We start from the raw sequence: 7,232 nt of genomic DNA, 5'->3' as shown, positions 1-7,232 counted from the left end.
ATTTGTGTATTGTTTGAGTAATATATCCATTTTAACTAGGTTCATTCTTATCCATGAACACAGAGTATCTTTCCATTTCATTGTGTCTTTATCAATCTCCTTTAGTAATGCTTTGTAGTTTTAAATACATAGGTCCTTCATATCCCTAGTTAAGTTTATTCCTAGGTATTTTATTCTTTTTGTTGCAATTGCAAAAGGAATTTTTTTCCATTTATTTTTTTGAGCTTTCATTGTTAGTGTATAGGAAAGCAGTGGATTTGTGTACATTGATTCTGTATCTTTCAACTTAACTGTATTTTTTATTGTTTCTATTTTTTTTTGGTGTGTGAAATCTTTAGTTTTTTTTCTATACAGGATCATGTCATGTGTAAAAAATGACACTTTTACTTCTTCATTCCAAATTTGGATGCCTTTTATTTATTTCTCTTGCCTGGTTGCTCTGGAGAGGACTTCCAGAGCTACGTTGAATAACACCAGTGAGAGTGGGCATCCTTGTCTTGTTCTTGATTTTAGAGAGAAAGCTTTCAGTTTTTCAGCACTGAGTATGATATTGGCTAAGAATTTGTCATATATGGCCTTTATTATGTTGAGGTACTTTCCTTCTATACCCATTTTATTGAGTGTTTTAATTACAAATTGATCTTGTATCTTATCAAATGCTTTTTTTTGCATCAATTGATAAGATCATATAATTTTTAGCATTTGTTTTGTTATTATGCTGTATTACACTGATTGATTTGCATATGTTGAAGCATCCTTGTGTCCCTGGAATAAACCCCACTTGATTGTGATGTATTATTTTTTAATATATTGTTGTATTCACTTTGTTAGTATTTTATTTAGGATTTTTGCATCTGTATTCATCTGAATTATTGGTCCATAGTTTTCATTTTTTTGTGTGTGTGTTATCCTTGCCAGGTTTTGGTATCAGAGTTATGTTGGCTTCATAAAATGTGTTAGAAAGTAATTGCCTCTTTAATTTTTTGGAAGAGTTTGAGAAAAATGTATATCAAATCTTGTTTGAATGTTTGGTAGAATTCACTAGTAAAGCCCTCTGCTCCTGGACTTTTATTTTTTGGCAGATTTTGGATAATTGTTTCAATTTTCTCACCATTGATTGGGCTATTTAGATGTTCCAATTCCTCATGATTCAGTCTAGGAAAGTTATATATTTCTAGGAACTCATCCATTTCTTCTAGGTTATTGAATTTGGTGGCATATAGTCTTTCATAGTATTTTAGTATGATCCTTTGTATTTCTGTGATTAGATGGGTGTTCTTGAATGCTATTGACAACACGGTTCTGACAGTATCTAATGACAATGAATGGTGACAATTACATAACAGATGTTTCTGAACTAGAACGTTCTGCAGACTATATTAGAGGAAATCATGTTATGTGGCCTCACGATGCTACCCAGGATATCACAAATAATCATGAAGACACAAATGTTTCAAAAGAAAGTTTCAGAGAAAAAACAGGAAAAATTGCAAAAGCTGGCAAAAAAATGTTCAAGGATGGGCACGTGAGTTCATCAGCTTTATAACATCTGAAACAAGTGAAAGATATTATCAAGAGAAATGGAAGACAAACAATGGAGAAGACATTCTCTTTGATACCTCTCTGCCTTAGGCTTTGATGGTTATATAGAACCTCTAAAATTATACCTTTAGAAATTCAGAGAGGCAATAAAAGGATAGAAGGGAATTGGTGGAACAGTTATAGCTACAGATGGACTAAGTGATGAGCCAACAGAAGAGGAAGCATTTACTAACTAGTTACCATCTGGCTTAATAACTGCAGATGGTCAACAACAAAATGTTATAGTTCACACAACATCATATCAACAGATTTCTGATGTTCAACAAATTTAGTTTTCATGATGGAGTGGGGAGCATAGAGAAGCAAGAAAGTTTATATAATTCCAAAGCAGAGACATTAGAAGGAAGTGACCAGTGAAAGGATGTGTCTTTTTATATTAAATAGCTGTAATGTAGCTTCCCAATGCTTGACTATTTAAAGTTTTAATTCTGACTAGAAAATCTTTTTCACAAACGATTTGAAGAAAAATTGGATTTTAAAGGTATTAAAATATTTTTGTTTTGTTTGTGTTTGTTGCTCTGTATGATTCCTGTGTACATTGTATATTGCAATTCACTACTGTCAGAGATTTGTAGAGAGTTCTTAGTTTCATATCGAATCACATTGTTTTTGTAATTCAAGTAAGCAGCTGGGATAATTCATGATGTTTGGCCTTTAATAAAATATAAGGGTTAAGTTTAAACAAATCATCGTATCCTGTTAATTATTCCCAGAACATCTCTCATATTTATTGTTTTTTTCAACAGCTTTATTGAGATCTAACTTATTTACCATACTAATTCAGCCATTTTATGTGGCTTTTGGTGTATCCACTGAGTTCTGCAACTATCACCACATCAATGTTATAGCACATTCATCACTCCAAACAGGAACCTGGTACTCCTTAGCTATTACTGCCCAGTTTCACCATCTCTTCCAGGTTCAGGCAACCTCAAATCTACTATTTGTCTCTATTAATTTCCCTATTTCAGACATTTTGAATAAGTGGAATAATTTAATATGTGGCCTTTTGTGACTGACTTCTTTTATTTGCCATAATGTTTTCAAGGATCATCCATACTGTAACATATATCAGTATTTCCACATCTATTCTTTATTTTCCATTATCAATCTCCAGTGAACTCTAGGGCCTTATTGTATATTTCTTGTATGTAGACCTATGCATTTATCTCCTATCCCACCTGACTTTCCCTTCTGTAGAATAGATTTTCAACCTATACTGTAAGTCTTTTGGAATAGGTCCTTCCATGTCTTTAGAGGCTTGATTCACTTATATCTTTGCTCTCTTTTGTTATGTTTTCTTTTTCCTGTTACACAAATTCTTTCTCTAAGGCTAATCATATAAACATGCTCATTTTTTCCCCCAAATTAAAAACTAGATGCTATGACTTTCTCAAACTCTTAGCTTTTGCCATCTACTCCTACCCAAAAATTTTTAAAGAATAGTCTATTCTCATAATTTCTTCTATGTTACCTCTCATCTGCTCTTTAACTTGTATCTTCTGAACAGAAAATGCTCTGATACAAAAGACTGAAATACAGATGCTAAATATTATATAAATTTTTTATTCTTTGTAAATAATTAGCTTCTTTATGATATTTTGTGTGGTCTCTCCTTCCTTCTCATCTGTCATTCTGCCATTTTCAGTTGGTTCTTTTTCTAATTTTAAGTCAACTTCTTAGTCTTCTTAAATAGATTCTTTTCCATCTATTCCCATAAAGGAAGACATTTTTATGGGTTCCATCATTTTCCCTCTCCTCTTCTTGCCTTTACTCCTGTTTCTTGAGCAATTTTATCTATACTCATGGCTCCAACCATTGCTTAATTCTTGCCTCTCACATGTTTGTTTTTAGCTCTGGTTTTCCTCTTTGGCCACACCACTATTAAAATCAAGGGTACCTCAATGTTCATATTCCTCAAATAGAATTCCTTTCCTTAATCCTCCATAAGCTCCATGCCTATATTTTATATCATGATAAACAATTTGTCAGAAAATTAAAGATATCCTACAAATCACTATTTCTCATATTCAAAATCAGTCACTACATTTTGTTACCTTATTGATCTTAAATCTGGACCTTTGTTTTTCTCCCCACTACTTTAGTTGTGAACATAATCAGTTCTCACCCAGACCATTGCATGGTCTTTGTGACAGGACTTCTGGTTCTTAGTTTATTTCCCTCCAGTTTATCCCCTATGTTGTTGTCACAGCAACCTTTTAGAAATGAAAAACATGCGACTCTCCTACTTAAATGCCCACCGTGGCTTGTTTCTGCCCCTTGGAAAGCTAAATGCAGGGGTTCCAATCTCTATCTGCTGCTCTCCTTAGACTTATATCTTTTTGCTCTCTAGCCTGCGCCCCATGCATATGGGCCTTGTTGGGTTCCTCAAAATTCTTAGGCTCTTTTATTCCTCTGTTTTCTTCCACATGCAATTTCTACCTCTCCGTGATGTACATCTTCAACCACACTCTCTTTTTTCATTCTATTTGCTCACTTCCTATTGAGTTTTCTAGACTTAGTTTGGTATAGTTTGTATATAATTTTTTATTATTCTGCAGTTGTTAGCCGTTCTACTCTGCTCACCAAATGCCTCTTGCATACCTCTGTGTGAGTACTTCCATGATCCTGTAATAGACCACTCACTTCTCTGACTCCCAGTATAGTGTTTGATGTGGACCATGCCTCATGGGGTCCATGACATTGTGGATGAGATATGAGACAAATTTACACAGGCTACCGAGTCCTGTGGAGGAAAAGGGACAGCATGGCTTCTCTCTCAAGAGGAGAAAAAGCCTCAAGGCACCTTAGCCACTCTCTCAAGGGAAGAGCACCCCAACCTTGACTTGACAAGCTTTCATTGATTTTTTGGGCACGTTACAAGATGGTCCTCATTTACTATGCACAGGCTCACTTTAGGTGATTACCTTTTACAGAAAACAAAGAAGAGGATGCTGCTAATCACATCACAGAAGAAGGATATTTGCAAATGCAAAGGGAAAAGTGGTTGAACTGGTTACACTCATCCTTGGAAGGTTTAGCATGGATTTTAGGAAGTTACTTTAAAGATAAGCAGTAAACATTTTCTGCCTCAATTCAGGGTGAGGGAGTTTTAGCAAAAGCAAGTGTCATAGCAATCTAGGTACAATGCAGGCCTGATTCCCCATGGGAGAACTTATCTGTGGGCGTGGGTCCTGTATGGGTCCACACTACACAGAACAGTCTCCTGTATTTCCCTCCTTGTTTTTCGTTACGACTGCTATAGATCCCACAAAGCTTTCTGGTCTCTCACATGATCCTGGGAAAATAATTCACAAATGCATCAAAGTACACAGAGCATTATTTTAATCAGTAAGCAACCAGTTCCAAAGACCCACATTCTAGATTAAGTCCATCAATCATTGTCAGGCAGTAATGATCAAATAGATAACATTCAAAGAACTCTGAGGGCCTATTTTGAGTCAAGGTCAGAGAGCTAAAGGGTCATAAAACTTTGGGGAAACAAACTCATTTCAGGCATGTACCCTTATCATTTAAATTGAGGGTATTAGCAAAGTAGGTTTCATAGGATTTTATGCATTCTTTCTTAGGCCTGATTACCCTAGGGAACCTGCCCTTTCCAGCAAAGGGCAGCACCCACCTCCAGCATTGTTTCAGGCTTAAGTCATTATTTCAGGCTTAAGACAGGCATTGGAAGTAAGGCAGCCAAGAGATTAGGAGACTTTTTGCAGACAGAATGAGGACTCGGGCTGTGTCAAAGCGGAGGGGTGAGGGCCCATCACCCCCTTTTTCTGTAGCCCCTTAAATCCTTCCCTGGAGGCCCCCATGATCATGCCTGTCTTAGATCATCCCTCCCTTGAGGAATCTTACCCATCATTGGCTAACTGATCAAGCATTGAGGGCCAAGCAGGGTGAAGTAAAAGGAGCAGAGGCAGTACTCCTGCCAGGAAGATAAGCTTTGTCTCCTTAGTGGCTTATGGTCAGAAGGTTGCTCACTCAGCCTTAGCCATGGGGGGTTACAGCTTCTGAAACCAGGCCAGGCAGTTCCCAACAGTCTTAACTCCTTGAGAGGGGAAATCACATCTTTCATTTCTATATCCTCAAAGTCTGACCCAGTGCCTGACATATACACATGACTGCACAATTAAGTTCAGATCATCTGGACTTCATTTCTATATATACCACTCTATGCTTCAAATATGATTTAAATTAACTCATCTTCAAATCTTTACTTAAATTCTTTTTCTGGAAAAGTCCTTTTTTCTTTTAACCTAGTTAATGCTGTTGTCAGTAAGGGTCAGTTCAAATTCTACTTCACTCTGACCTCCCAGTTAGAGTTGATTAAGCTTTCCAATTCCTTAGATGATTAACAATTTGTAATGCTCGCTTAGCACTGTTTGCTCTCTCATATGTTTTCTTTTCATTTGTATGGATCTGACTTCTCCAATTGGATTGTGTGCTTGTTGAGGGCTGTAATGTGTCTTTATTGTCTTCCCTTTTAGTGCCTAGGAGATTGTCTGACATTCTTCTAGTTTAGTACTTGAGCAGGTTATTTAATGCATGACCTGACCTCTTGGGGCCAGGAATCAGATCCATACTTAGAGTTTATACTCTCTTTGACTATCATTTTCATAGGAGAAAAGACTTCAGAAAAGTGGTCCTAATTAGTCCAATTGTGTCTTTTCAATAATTTCTGAGGCCATTTCACACATGAATAAGTGAAAGGACATGAAATACCCTACTCAAAAGGTTGCAGCTACTTAGTGACAAAATCACCTCACTGTGTGGAATATATTATTGGTGCCAAAAATAATAATAATGCTCCAAAGGACTAACATTTACACAAGAAATTAGAAAGTACACTTCCTTTTTTATTATAAAATTAGAAAGCATTAGAAATGCTTAATGTGCACTTATTCATTCAGAAAATAATGATTAAAAATCAACTATGTGTAAAACACACATGATTCCTAAACTCTGTCATGAAGGAATGATGCATTAGCAACATTTGAATTCTAATCTAAAAGGTGTTTTGATTGTCACTACTTTCAAGTAACAACTCAATTTGTTTATTAGAAGAATTCTTGAAATGACTCTAGCCCTGCCTGTGTTGCCTATGTTTAAAGGTGTCAGAACCCTGGGATTTCCGGTGTCGTCTTTACTGACCATACTCTATGTGAAATCCTCTCTTTTCTTGGTTTTCCTGGTCATCATGGGATTAATCTGCTTCCAGAGGATAAATGGTTGCAGGTAGGAACTGAAGACTGAAAAAATAAACTCATTAGAAAGAAAACATCATTGTAAAACTTTGAGTTTACAGTGTCCTGGGAAAACCTTGACACATTCTTTGGCGCATTTTGTTTGTTCCTTCTGCCTCTTTCCTGACATGAAAGCTTTGTTAACAACTGAGAGCCCAGGCAAAACTGGGCAGCATCAGAACAAGAGCTTCTGCTTTATCGTAGTTTTTCCCTGGAAAAGAACTGTCCTAGACCACCCTTTGAGAATTCCATGGGGGAGATAAAGTTTAGTTGGGGCTTAAGTGTTTACGTCCCAGTTTCTCTACTTTGGGATGCTTGTATTTATTCCTGTGTAATTGTATATTTTATGTTTTTTTCCTAGAGTATGAAAAT

At 36.2% G+C, this 7,232-nt stretch overlaps 1 pseudogene; it reads left to right on the top strand.

The window, feature by feature from the left end:
• The first annotated feature begins 1,315 nt into the window (after positions 1-1,315).
• LOC123827078 lies at positions 1,316-1,883 on the top strand (annotated as a pseudogene).
• Positions 1,884-7,232: the final 5,349 nt, after the last annotated feature.

Source organism: Phyllostomus hastatus, unplaced genomic scaffold (assembly GCF_019186645.2).
Source record: "Phyllostomus hastatus isolate PE091 unplaced genomic scaffold, TTU_PhHast_1.1 phas_contig_86, whole genome shotgun sequence".
Taxonomy (NCBI): domain Eukaryota; kingdom Metazoa; phylum Chordata; class Mammalia; order Chiroptera; family Phyllostomidae; genus Phyllostomus; species Phyllostomus hastatus.
The sequence above is the reverse complement of the archived record's forward strand: the minus strand, read 5'-3'. Positions and strand labels throughout refer to the sequence as shown.